Here is a 13485-nt window from a genome sequence, read left to right on the forward strand (position 1 = left end):
AATAGCTACTGGACCACGAGGGGAGAATTCGAGAGATAAGTGACACCATAAGACAAAACAACATTAGAATAATTGGAATTCCAGAAGAAGAAGAAAGAGAGAGGGGAGCAGAAGGTATACTGGAGAGAATTATTGGGGAGAATTTCCCCAATATGGCAAAGGGAATGAGCATCAAAATTCAGGAGGTTCAGAGAATGCCCCTCAAAATAAATAAGAATAGGCCCACACCCCATCACCTAATAGTAAACTTGACAAGTCTCAGTGACAAAGAGAAAATCCTGAAAGCAGCCCGGGAAAAGAAGTCTGTAACATACAATGGTAAAAATATTAGATCAGCAGCTGATTTATCCACAGAGACCTGGCAGGCCAGAAAGAGCTGGCATGATATTTTCAGAGCACTAAAGGAGAAAAACATGCAGCCAAGAATACTATATCCAGCTAGACTATCATTGAAAATAGAAGGAGAGATTAAAAGCTTCCAGGACAAACGAAAACTGAAAGAATTTGCAAACACCAAACCAGCTCTACAGGAAATATTGAAAGGGGTCCTATAAGCAAAGAGAGAGCCTACAAGTGGTAGATCATAAGGGAACAGAAACAATAAATAGTAACAGTCACCTTACAGGCAATACAATGGCACTAAATTCATATCTCTCAATAGTTACCCTGAATGTGAATGGGCTAAATGCCCCTGTCAAAAGACACAGGGTATCAGAATGGATAAAAAAACAAAACCCATCTATATGTTGCCTCCAAGAAACTCATTTTAAGCCCTAAGACACCTTCAGATTTAAAGTGAAGGGGTGGAAAAGAATTTACCATGCTAATGGACATCAGAAGAAAGCAGGAGTGGCAATCCTTATATCAGATCAATTAGATTTTAAGCCAAAGACTATAATAAGAGATGAGGAAGGACACTATATCATACTCAAAGGGTCTGTCCAACAAGAAGATTTAACAATTTTAAATATCTATGCCCCCAACGTGGGAGCAGCCAACTATATAAACCAATTAATAACAAAATCAAAGAAACACATCAACAATAATACAATAATAGCAGGGGCTTTAACACTCCCCTCACTGAAATGGACAGATCATCCAAGCAAAAGATCAGCAAGGAAATAGAGGCTTTAAACGACACACTGGACCAGATGGACATCACAGATATATTCAGAACATTTCATCCTAAAGCAACAGAATACACATTTTTCTCTAGTGCACATGGAGCATTCTCCAGAATAGATCACATCCTCGGTCCTAAATCAGGACTCAACCGGTATCAAAAGATTGGGATCATTCCCTGCATATTTTCAGACCACAATGCTCTAAAGTTAGAACTCAACCACAAAAGGAAGTTTGGAAAGTACCCAAATACATGGAGAATAAACAACATATTTCTAAAGAATGAATGGTTCAACCGGGAAATTAAAGAATTGAAAAAAAATCATGGAAACAAATGATAATGAAAATACAACGGTTCAAAATCTGTGGGACACAACAAAGGCAGTCCTGAGAGGAAAATATATAGCAGTACACGCCTTTCTCAAGAAACAAGAAAGGTCTCAGGTACACAACGTAACCCTACACCTAAAGGAGCTGGAGAAAGAACGTGAAAGAAACCCTAAGCCCAGCAGGAGAAGAGAAATCATAAAGATCAGAGCAGAAATCAATGAAATAGAAACCAAAAAAAAAAAAAAACAACAACAATAGAACAAATCAATGAAACTAGGAGCTGGTTCTTTGAAAGAATTAATAAAATAATAAACCCCTGGCCCAACTTATCAAAAAGACAGGAGAAAGGACCCAAATAAATAAAATCATGAATGAAAGAGGAGAGATCACAACTAACACCAAAGAAATACATACTATTATAAGAACATACTATGAGCAACTCTACGGCAATAAATTTGACAATCTGGAAGAAATGGATGCATTCCTAGAAACATATAAACTACCATAACTGAACCAGGAAGAATTAGAAAGCCTGAACAGACCCATAACCAGTAAGGAGATTGAAACAGTCATTAAAAATCTCCAAACAAACCAAAGCCCAGGGCCAGACGGCTTCCCGGGGGAATTCTACCAAACATTTAAACTAATTCCTATTCTCCTGAAACTGTTCTAAAAAATAGAAATGAAAGGAAAACTTCCAAACTCATTTTATGAGGCCAGTATCACCTTGATCCCAAAACCAGACAAGGATCCCATCAAAAAAGAGAGCTATAGACGAATATCCTTGATGAACACAGATGCGAAAATACTCAACAAAATACTAGCCAATAGGATTCAACAGTACATTAAAAAGATTATTCACCATGACCAAGTGGGATTTATTCCAGGGCTGCAAGGTTGGTTCAACATCCGCAAATCAGTCAATCTGATACAACACATCAATAAAAGAAAGAACAAGAACCATATGATACTCTCAATAGATGCTGGAAAAGCATTTGACAAAGTACAGCATCCCTTCCTGATCAAAAGTCTTCAAAGTGTAGGCACAGAGGGCACATACCTCAATATTATCAAAGCCATCTATGAAAAACCCACCGCAAATATCATTCTCAATGGAGAAAAACTGAAAGCTTTTCCGCTAAGGTCAGGAACACGGCAGGGATGTCCATTATCATCACTGCTATTCAACATAGTACTAGAGTTCCTAGCCTCAGCAATCAGACAACAAAAGGAAATTAAAGCCATCCAAATCGGCAAAGAAGAAGTCAAATTATCACTCTTCACAGATGATATGATACTATATGTGGAAAACCCAAAAGACTCCACTCCAGAAGTGCTAGAACTTGTACAGTAATTCAGTAAAGTGTCAGGATATAAAATCAATGCACAGAAATCAGTTGCATTTCTCTACACCAACAGAAAGACAGAAGAAAGACAAACTAAGGAGTCAATCCCATTTACAATTGCACCCAAAACCATAAGATACTTAGGAATAAACTGAACCAAAGATGCACAGCATCTATACTCAGAAAACTACAAAGTATTCATGAAAGAAATTGAGGAAGACACAAAGAAATGGAAAAATGTTCCATGCTCCTTGATTGGAAGAATAAATATTGTGAAAATGTCTATGCTACCTAAAGCAATCTACACATTTAATGCAATTCCTATCAAAGTACCATCCATCTTTTTAAAGAAATGGAACAAATAATTCTAAAATTTATATGGAAGCAGAAAAGACCTTGAATAGCCAAAGGGATATTGAAAAAGAAAGCCAACGTTGGTGGCATCACAATTCTGGATTTCAAGCTCTATTACAAAGCTGTCATCATCAAGACAGCATGGTACTGGCACAAAAACAGACACATAGATCAATGGAACAGAATAGAGAGCCCAGAAATAGACCCTCAGCTCTACAGTCAACTAATCTTCGACAAAGCAGGAAAGAATGTCCAATGGAAAAAAGACAGCCTTTTCAATAAATGGTGCTGGGAAAATTGGACAGCCACATGCAAAAAAAAAAAAAAAAATGAAATTAAACCATTTCCTTACACCACACACAAAAATAGACTCAAAATGGATGAAGGACCTCAATGTGAGAAAGGAATCCATCAAATTCCTTGAGGACAATGCAGGGAGCAACTTCTTCGACCTCAGCTGCAGCAAAATCTTCCTAGGAACAATGCCAAAGGCAAGGGAAGCAAGGGAAAAAATAAACTATTGGGATTTCATCAAGCTCAAAAGCTTTTGCACAGCAAAGGAAACAGTTAACAAAATCAAAAGACAACTGACAGAATGGGAGAAGATATTTGCGAATGACATATCAGATAAAGGACTAGTGTCCAGAATCTATAAAGAACTTAGCAAACTCAACACCAAAGGAAAAAAAAATCCAATTAAGTAATGGGCAGAGGACATGAACAGACATTTCTGCAAAGAAGACATCCAGATGGCCAACAGACACATGAAAAAGTGCTCCATATCACTGGGCATCAGGGAAATACAAATCAAAACCACAATGAGATATCACCTCATACCAGTCAGAATGGCTAAAATCAACAAGTCAGGAAATGACAGATGCTGGCGAGGATGCGGAGAAAGGGGAACCCTCCTACACTGTTGGTGGGAATGCCACCTGGTGCAGCCACTCTGGAAAACAGCATGGAGGTTCCTCAGAATGTTGAAAATAGAACTGCCCTATGACCCAGCAATTGCACTATTGGGTATTTACCCTTAAGATACAAACGTAGTGATCTAAAGGGGCACGTGCACCCGAATGTTTATAGCAGCAATGTCCACAATAGCCAAACTATGGAAAGAACCTAGATGTCCATCAACAGATGAATGGATCAAGAAGATGTGGTATATATACACAATGGAATACTATGCAGCCATCAAAAGAAATGAAATCTTGCCATTTGCGACAACATGGATGGAACTAGAGCGTATCACGCTTAGCGAAATAAGTCAAGCAGAGAAAGACAACTATCATATGATCTCCCTGATATGAGGAAGTGGTGATGCAACATGGGGGCTTAAGTGGGTAGGAGAAGAATCAATGAAACAAGATGGGATTGGGAGGGAGACAAACCATAAGTGACTCTTAATCTTACAAAACAAACTGAGGGTTGCTGGGGGGAGGGGGTTTGGGAGAAGGGGGTGGGATTATGGGCATTGGGGAGGGTATGTGCTTTGGTGAGTGCTGTGAAGTGTGTAAACCTGGTGATTCACAGACCTGTACCCCTGGGGATAAAAATATATGTTTATGAAAAATAAAAATTTAAAAAAAGAAAAAATATTTATACTTCATAAATGAAAAATTAAGGCTTTTGCAACACAAATTGAGGGACTTTGTTTCTCATAGACTTACATTTCAAGAAACATTTATTAAAAAATTCTATAGAAAGAAGGAAAATTATAGATATCAAAAACTCAGATCTACTTAAAGAGGGAAATTATTAGAGAAGAAATAAATGAAAATAAAACAAAAATTTTGTTTTTCTTTATTTAAAAAAATTAATTTTGTCTATCATGAAATTTATAAGGTGTACAGCATGTAACTTTGATACACTTACATATTGTAATATGATTGCCATTGTAGTGATATTTATTATATTACTTAAATGGAGTACAATATTGTTGTCTATATTCATTTTATTGTGCATTAGATCTCTGTGGCTTATTTATTACTCATTATGTAGAGTATATTACAGTTTTTATTTGTTATATATATATTACAGAGTATATAACAGTATCTCTTTGTTAATATATAATTTGTTTGTTCCAAATAAAACAATGCATTTGATGATATATACTTGTTTCTGTATCTAACATACAACATATGCTTATGTATGCTTATATAAAATAAAGTGAATGAAAGCACTGACAGAAGATGGGAAGTTCATGTGAGGTGTGTTTCATTATTATAGGTTACTTACACTATCTGTGAAGCTGTATGGTGTTATTTGAAAATTACCTTTGATTAGCTGTAAATGTATATTGCAAATTCTATGGCAACCACTAAAAAAAAAAAACTAAAAGAAAATATAGTTAATATGTTAAGAAAAGAGATAACTTGGAACAAAAGAAAAATGCTTAATTAAAAACAACATGACAGAAAGGAGTGGAAGACAAAAATAGAAAATATTGGGGTGACAGATAGAAAATAGTAACATGATAAATATTAATCCCATTATGTCAGTAATCACCTTGAATGTCAATCATCTAAATATGACAATTAAAAAATCGTTGGAATGGATTTATAAAATCCCAACTCTATGTAGTCTGTAAGAAAACAACTTTATTTATTTATTTGTTTGTTTATTGATTTTTTAAAATTGTATGTATTTATTTGACAGAGAGAGACACAGCAAGAGAGGGAACACAAGCAGGGGGAGTGGGAGAGGGAGAAGCAGGTCTCCTGCTGAGCAGAGAGCCCTATGTGGGGCTCCATCCCAGGACCCGAGGACCACAACCTGAACTGAAGGCAGATACCCAACCACTGAGCCACCCAGGCACCCCATAAGAAAACAACTGTAAAACATAAAGACAGGGGTGCCTGGGTGGCTCAGTGGGTTAAGCCGCTGCCTTCAGCTCAGGTCATGATCTCAGGGTCCTGGGATTGAGTCCCGCATCGGGCTCTCTGCTCAGCAGGGAGCCTGCTTCCCTCTCTCTCTCTCTCTCTCTGCCTGCCTCTCCATCTACTTGTGATTTCTCTCTGTCAAATAAATAAATAAAGTTAAAAAAAACCATAAAGACATATGTAAATTAAAAGTAAGTTAATAGAGAAATATATTTAATGCTAATAAAGATTATAATACTAATATTAGACTGAATAAACTTGGAAGCAAGTGAAGTCAGTCTCCAAGGAAACATAACAGTTCTTAGTGTGTGTGAACTTAGTAAACGATCATCAAAATATATGAGGCCAAAATTTATGAGGCAAAAACTTGTAGAAGTACTAAGAGAAATAGATGAATACATTATTTATAATTGGAGACTTCAGCACTCCTCTATCAGAAATGGATAGATCTAGCAGGCAGAAAATCAGTAAGGACACAAATGGAATCAACATTGCTATTAATCACCTGGCTATAATGGACATCCATAGACTATTTCATCTAACAGCAGATGGACATTCTTCTCAAGCTCACAGGGAACATTATTTGAGATAGACCACATGCTGGATACATACAAACCATGACCAAATAAAAACCATGACCAAATGGGATTTATTACAGGTATGCAAGATTGGTTTACCATCTGAAAATCAATTAATGTAATACTTCACAGCAACAGGCTAAATGAAATCACACGATCATATCAAAAAATACCAATAAATGCGGAAAAAAAGTATTTGACAAAATCCAATACCCATTCATGATAAAAACTCCCAGTAAACTAGGAATAGAGGGGAATTTCCTCAACCTGATAAAGAATATCTATTAAAAAAAACTCTACAGCTAACACTATACTTAATGATGAGAAACCAGAAGCTTTCCCACTAAGATCAGGAATAAGGCAGGGGTGTCTCCTCTCACCAATCTTTTTCAATACTGCACTAGAAGTATTAGCTAATGCAGTATAATAATGAAAGGAAATTAAAAGTATATAGACAGGTAAGGAAGAAATAAAAAAGTCTTGTTTGGCATTATTATCTATGTAAAAATCCAAATGAATCCATAAAAATATTCTAGAACTAATAAATGATTATTATAAGGTTTTAAGATATAATATTGATGTACATAAGTTAATAGCTTCCCTGTATACCAACAGCAATTAATAGGTGAAATTTGAAACTGAAAATGTAACATCATTTACATTAGAATCATAAAAAATGAAATATTTAGATATATGAAAAGTACAAAATCTACATGAAGAAACAAAAAAAATCTGATGAAAGGAATAAAGATGAAATAAAATTAATTTCTGGTCTATCTATGAAAGATATTTTTGAAAGAATGAAAAAAGAAACTACAGATTTAGAGAAAATATTTATAAAAGATATACCTGATAAAGAGCTATTATTCAAAATATATAAAGAACCCTTTTTTAAAACTCAAGAGGATAATAACCAAAAAAAAAAAAAAAAAAAAAGGGCATCTGGGTGGCTCAGTAGGTTAAGCCTCTGCCTTTGGATCGGGTCATGATCCCAGGGTCCTGGGATCTCTGCTCAGCAAGAAGCCTGCTTCCTCCTCTCTCTCTCTCTCTGCCTTCCTTTCTGCCTACTTATGATCTCTCTCTGTCAAATAAATAAATAAATAAAATCTTTTAAAAAAAGTGGGGAGGGGGAGAGAGACTGAAAATAAACCAATGACTTTAACAGACACCTCACCAAAGAAAAGATATAAATGGCAAATAAACATGAAAAAAAATTCTGCACATCATATGTCATCAGAAAATGTGAATTATAACAATAAGATACCACTATACACCTATTAGAAAGGCCAAAATCTGGAACATTGACAACAGCAAAGGCTGGTAAGGCTGTGGAGCAACAGGAATTCTCATTTATTCTGGTGGGAATACAAAACAGTGGATTCACTTTGAATGACTATTTGGTGTGTTTGTTTGTTTATTTTCCAAGCTGAACATACTTTTACCACACAACCTAGTCATTACATTACTTGATATTTACTCAAAGCATTTGGAAACTTATACCCCCACCACCCCATACTTAAATGTTTATAGCAACATTATTCATAATTACCAAAACTTAGAAGCAACTAAGATGTTCTTCAGTGGGTAAATGGATAAACTATGATACATCTAAACCATGGAATATTGTTCAACACTAAAAAGAAATGACCCATCAAGCTATGAAAAGTCACAGAGGAAAGTTAAATGCATATTACTAACTGAAAAAAGCCAATATGAAAAGACTATACACTGTATGATTGTAAGGATATTCTGGATAAAGCAAAATTATGGAGACAGTAAAAAAAGATCAGTGGTTGCCAGGGGTTGGGGGACAGATTAATAGGTGAATTACCAGGATTTTAGGGTAGTGAAACAATGCTGTATACTACAGTGGTAAATACATATCATTATACATTTGTCCAAACCCCCAGAACATACACCAAGAGTGAACCCTATTATAAACTGTGGACTTTGGGTGGTAATGATCTGGGGTCCTCAGTTATAACCAATGTACTAATCTGGGTGCGGGGATGTTGATAATGTGGGGAGGACAAGGGTAGAAGGGAAATCTTTGTACCTTTCTCTCATATTTGCTTTAAACCTAAAAATAATCTTTAGGGGCGCCTGGGTGGCTCAGTGGTTTGGGCTCCTGCCTTTGGCTCGGGTAATGATCTCAGGGTCCTGGGATCGAGCCCCGCATCGGGCTCCCTGCTCCGCAGGAAGCCTGCTTCTCTCTCTCTCTCTCTCTCTCTCTCTCTCTCTCTGCCTGCCTCTCTGCCTACTTGTGATCTCTGTCTGTCAAATAAATAAATAAAATCTTTAAAAAAAATAAAAATAAAAATAATCTTTTAAAAAATTAAGAATGGCTGATATAAATAAAACACTGACTAAATGGGTCCACAACACGTTATTTTCTTTTTTTGTTGTTTTTTTTTATTTGTTTGTTTTTTGTTTTCCCAAAAAATTTATTGGGGGAAAAATACAAAACATTTACAGTACAATGTTTAAAGTCACAATTTGTAGTGAACTGATTCCCCAAAATAGATTACAACTCAAGTTGACTTATCTTGTTACATTCAAAAACCTACTTCTGTCAAAATAGTCCCGAGTACATACATACATAGTGCCCCATCTGTACCTATATACAAACTAAAGCTACTGCTCATTCATTCGCTGTCCAGGAAAGCATTCCCGCCTACCTACACACGCAAAAAAAAAAAAAAAAAAAAAAAGTACAAGTTTTGGAATTTTCTGTAGTGAAAACAAGGCACATTCATGTACTACATACCATTCTTAGCACTAAGAGGTGGCCTCTTCACTTTAGATCTATATTAGAAAGTGGTAAATATCTTCTCCTTTCGTGCAGTTGGCCAAAGGCACTGTGAAACTAACTCTCCCACCCCATTATTGCTACATGTCTTTAAATGCAGAGTAGGTCACAGTAGAATTGGTGGGATAAACAAAAAACATTTTTCTTCTTGCTAATTTAAAAAGCTGGAATGACAAAAAACATTCCACATTTAAGCCTGCTTGCAAAGTATGTGGTCAACTTTTTTTTTTTTTTTTAAAGTTGGATGAGCTAAAACCATTATACATTCTAAGAAAACTCATAAGATATTCCTCAAACTACTTCCACAGCATCAGGATAGATTTCTGTAAAGAAATCATGCAATCTTTCCAAATTTACGTAAACAAGGAAAGAAATTAATGAAATAAATATTACATGCAATCTCTTAAATTAAGATTTTTTTACTCATTTACAATAAAATAACCAAGTGAAGTTACAAAAGGCCTATATTATTGTGAAAAGAACATACACGCCACATTCTGCCAATTAATAATGACAATCATAATTTAACATAATAAAAGAATATATATCTATTGCTTTTCATCATACTTGATAAATACAGTATGAACAAAAATTTCAATGTATACTTTTCACAAAATAATAAATAAGTTAAATGGTTTTTTCATATTGAGTTGTGGTGCACTGGTGCAAATCAATTCAAAACAGCTAAAATTTCAGCAGTTATTCTCCCAAGCGTTGTTGCTGGCGCACAAGACCAAAGAGGAGGCCGCGCTTGGGGCTCTGGGCGCTAGCAGATCCTCGGCGCCCCCTGTGCCGTACAGCAGCGCCGCTGCGGCCACAGCCACCGCCGAGGCACAGCACGTCGCAGCACCCGAGGGCGTGGAGGCTGCGGAGGCAGAGGAGCAGGACCAAGCAGAAGAGGAGCAGGATGAGGCTGAGGAGCAAGAAGGTCGCGGCGGCGGCGTGCGCGACGTGGGGCTGTTGAGCAGCAGCGGCGACTCGTGGCCCCCCCGGGGGCTGGTGGTGGCCCGATGGGAAGCCTGAGAAACTGAGGCTGTGATGCAGCTTGGGCCGCAGCTTCCGCGGGAAGCCCAGGTGCAGCGCGTCCCGCGCGCTTAAGGCGCGCAGGTCCCCAGAGGCGCCCCCAGACGGCGCGGGCCGCCGCTCATCTGCATTGTGGATGAAGTGGCAGCGCGGCCCGTAGGGGCAGAAGCCGATGGTGTGGAAGGTGCGGCACAGCTCGGTCTTGTACTTGGGGTGCCGGGTCAGGCTGCGTAGCCCGTAGAAGCAGTGTGCGAACTGGCACTTCTCACCATACTTGCACGTGCCGCTTTCCTGGAAGGGCCAGCAGAGCTCAGTCTTGTAGTGCCTGGGAGTTGATCTGGGAGCCTCCGCCCCGCTTCTGCTGCTGCTGCTGCTGCAGGTGCAAGAGGTGCTGGCTGCACTCGCCATTCTCGCTGAACGATTGGCCGCCAAATTTGTTCTCCTAGTTCTTCAGGGCCGTGCCTCCGCCCCATGATGGCTCCTTGAGTGTGACATAGGAGACCCGGCCGCCCTCCGCCCCGCTGCCACAGCTGCTGCTGTTAGCCGCGCCCGGGAACTTGGGGGAGCAGCTGCCCGGGCTAGGCGCGGGGTGGGCGAGCGCCTGCAAGTTGCTGGCCCAGTGCCATCGGAGAAAGCACAGCGTGAAGCCCGAGCTAGCGGCCGCGACCACCTGCGTCCCCACCGCCTTCTTGTCCAGCATGTTCAGATTGAGGTTGGCCAGGGATTTCTCCGTCTTGCACAAGAAGTCGATATTGTAGAAGGCGGACAGAAATGTGGTTGACATGTTTCTGGATCCTGTAATGGTCCAAATTGCAGGCAGGGAGATCCGGAGGAGCCCTCAGGGCGGCCACGAAGAATAATGGGTGACCAGCGGGGGAGGGACGGAAAGTTTGCCAGGGGACGAGGCAAGAGGGAAAGGGAAGCAGCGCGACCTGGTTTGAGGGTGCCCGGGAGTGCGTAGTGGGGGGAAAGAGGACAGAGGAAAAAGAGCTCTCCTCCGCCCCTTGGGGGTGCCCGGCCCGTCCGCCCCCCACCCATTCACCCCCCCACCCCCCCACCCCCCGCGTGGAGCCCGCGACAGCTAGCAGACTGCTGGACCACAACACGTAATTTTCATTTGTCATTTCATTTGTTTTCTTTAACTTCAATCTAAATAAGTAAGTTGGTGCCTAAAAATAAATGTCACACCACAAGGAAAACTGGTGTCAAACTTACCAGAGCTGCGGTTATGTGAAGCTCTTAGTATTTGGTTTAGGAAGCAAGGTAATATGGAAGATAGAAATTCATTTAATTGATATTTACTGAGAACTAAGTATGTGTTGGACACTGTACTAAGCTTTGAAATCAGCAATAAATAAGGAAGATATAGTTCTTGCTCTCATGAATCATAAATAATATATATTCAATAGACCCATTTTCCCTTTTTTTTAGAATGAAGAATAGGGCAAATGATCGAATGAGGGTTTAAAACTAAATCATACAGTGTACTCTACCACAGTTTTCTAATTAAAGTGTTAATGAATAACCTTAAGCAACCAAAATAGAAATCTGAACTTTAAAAGTGATGATTTGACTCCAATTTTAACCAAAATTGTAAGTCAGAGTAATCCCATAGGATATTTTCAATAATTAATGACTCTGATGCTCATTAGGGTTTCCTTCTTTTCCTTCTCCCCCCACTATCATTTCCCCTGATTAAAAAGAAAGTAAAACAAAACCAAAAATCTCTCAACAACAAATATTAGGAGTCAGTATCTTTTAATTATTGGCTTGATTTTAAGCTTTCAAAAACTCAGTGATGTATGATTATAAATCTCAGACCCCTTGGTCCTGAGCAGTTACCAGTTTGCATCACTAAAGACTTATTATTGCCACAGCAAGTGTCCATCCAAGTCATTCAGCACCAGGCCAATGGTAAAGAATCTGTCTTAATTCCAGCTCTTATTTCCAGCTGATTCATTACTGCTCACAAAGAAGTTTCCTGAAGCCCATTAAAACCCCAGAAGTATAGGCTCATGCATGGAGTGCTCCTTCCTGCTGTTGATCTCAGTACCAGAAAAGACATGTTGTCAGCAGTGGAATATCAAGCAAGAGATTTCTGGAGAATAAGTCTAATATTACTCCATATTTACCACTACTTCCTAGAATTGAAAATGTCTGGATTCCTGGAGGAAGACACTGTTACTCAGAACTTTGAAACTCAGATCAGGGTTAACAGATATGGACCACATCATTCCCCAAACAAAAAGAATATTAAGCCCTAAATTCAAATCTCATACAGTGCTCCTATTTAATATCACTTCACTTAAAGTGGAGCACAGATGTACATCTTTGAGCTGTCTCCCAACTCCACTTCGTATTCTTATATAGTTTGTACACTCTGTTTCCTCAACCAAAGTCTCTCCCCATGCTTGGCCCACCAGCTATTACTCTATGTAATTAGTAGATATACCTTGCCCTCCACTTCCACCTTAAATGCTCCCAATTTGGATGGTATTGCAATCCCAAAGAGCAAATGTGAGCACCCTGAGATATTGGGCCACGAGTAGTTTCACTGGGAGAAGGACACTTCTGAACCCCTGTACTCCTGGAAAATGAAGCAGCAGTTAGATTCACCTAGAAGCCACACAAGTTCAACTGCCTGCTAGACACTTCAATCTTGCACACTGACTGACTCACAGGAATACTTAAGTGTCTGGGCAGCTTTATGCCTGTTTTGGTAGAATGTTGGATTCCATTCAGGATAACACATTTATTATGAAATAAAATGGAAATCTTGCCATACTAGTGAATTTATAAAACTAGGATAGATTTTTCTTTTTTTTTTTAAATATTTTATTTATTTATTTGACAGACAGAGATCACAAGTAGACAGAGAGGCAGGCAGAGAGGGAGGAGGAAGCAAGCTCCCTGCTGAGCAGAGAGCCTGATGCGGGGCTCGATCCCAGGACTCTGGGATCATGACCTGAGCTGAAGGCAGAGGCTTTAACCCACTGAGCCACCCAGGTGCCCTAGGATAGATTTTTCTAAGTCATATTCAC

At 38.9% G+C, this 13485-nt stretch overlaps 1 protein-coding gene, 1 long non-coding RNA gene and 1 pseudogene across 3 annotated transcripts in view; 1 reads left to right on the plus strand and 2 right to left on the minus strand.

Moving 5' to 3' along the window:
- The window catches only part of LOC309859429, a 235721-nt gene extending 226374 nt beyond the window's left edge, over positions 1-9347 (plus strand). The window contains exon 2 of the long non-coding RNA XR_014308686.1: positions 9201-9347. This is a non-coding gene — a long non-coding RNA (uncharacterized lncRNA). The remainder of the gene's footprint in view (positions 1-9200) is intronic.
- LOC309859427 (uncharacterized protein) overlaps positions 1-13485 on the minus strand; it is an 867228-nt gene that overhangs the window by 326581 nt on the left and 527162 nt on the right. The window lies entirely within an intron of this gene.
- LOC309859295 (mRNA decay activator protein ZFP36L2 pseudogene) lies at positions 10114-11273 on the minus strand (annotated as a pseudogene). The gene has a single exon. The product of its transcript is annotated as an mRNA decay activator protein ZFP36L2 pseudogene (transcript).

Source organism: Mustela nivalis (assembly GCF_964662115.1).
Source record: "Mustela nivalis genome assembly, chromosome: 2".
NCBI classification, from domain to species: Eukaryota; Metazoa; Chordata; class Mammalia; order Carnivora; family Mustelidae; genus Mustela; species Mustela nivalis.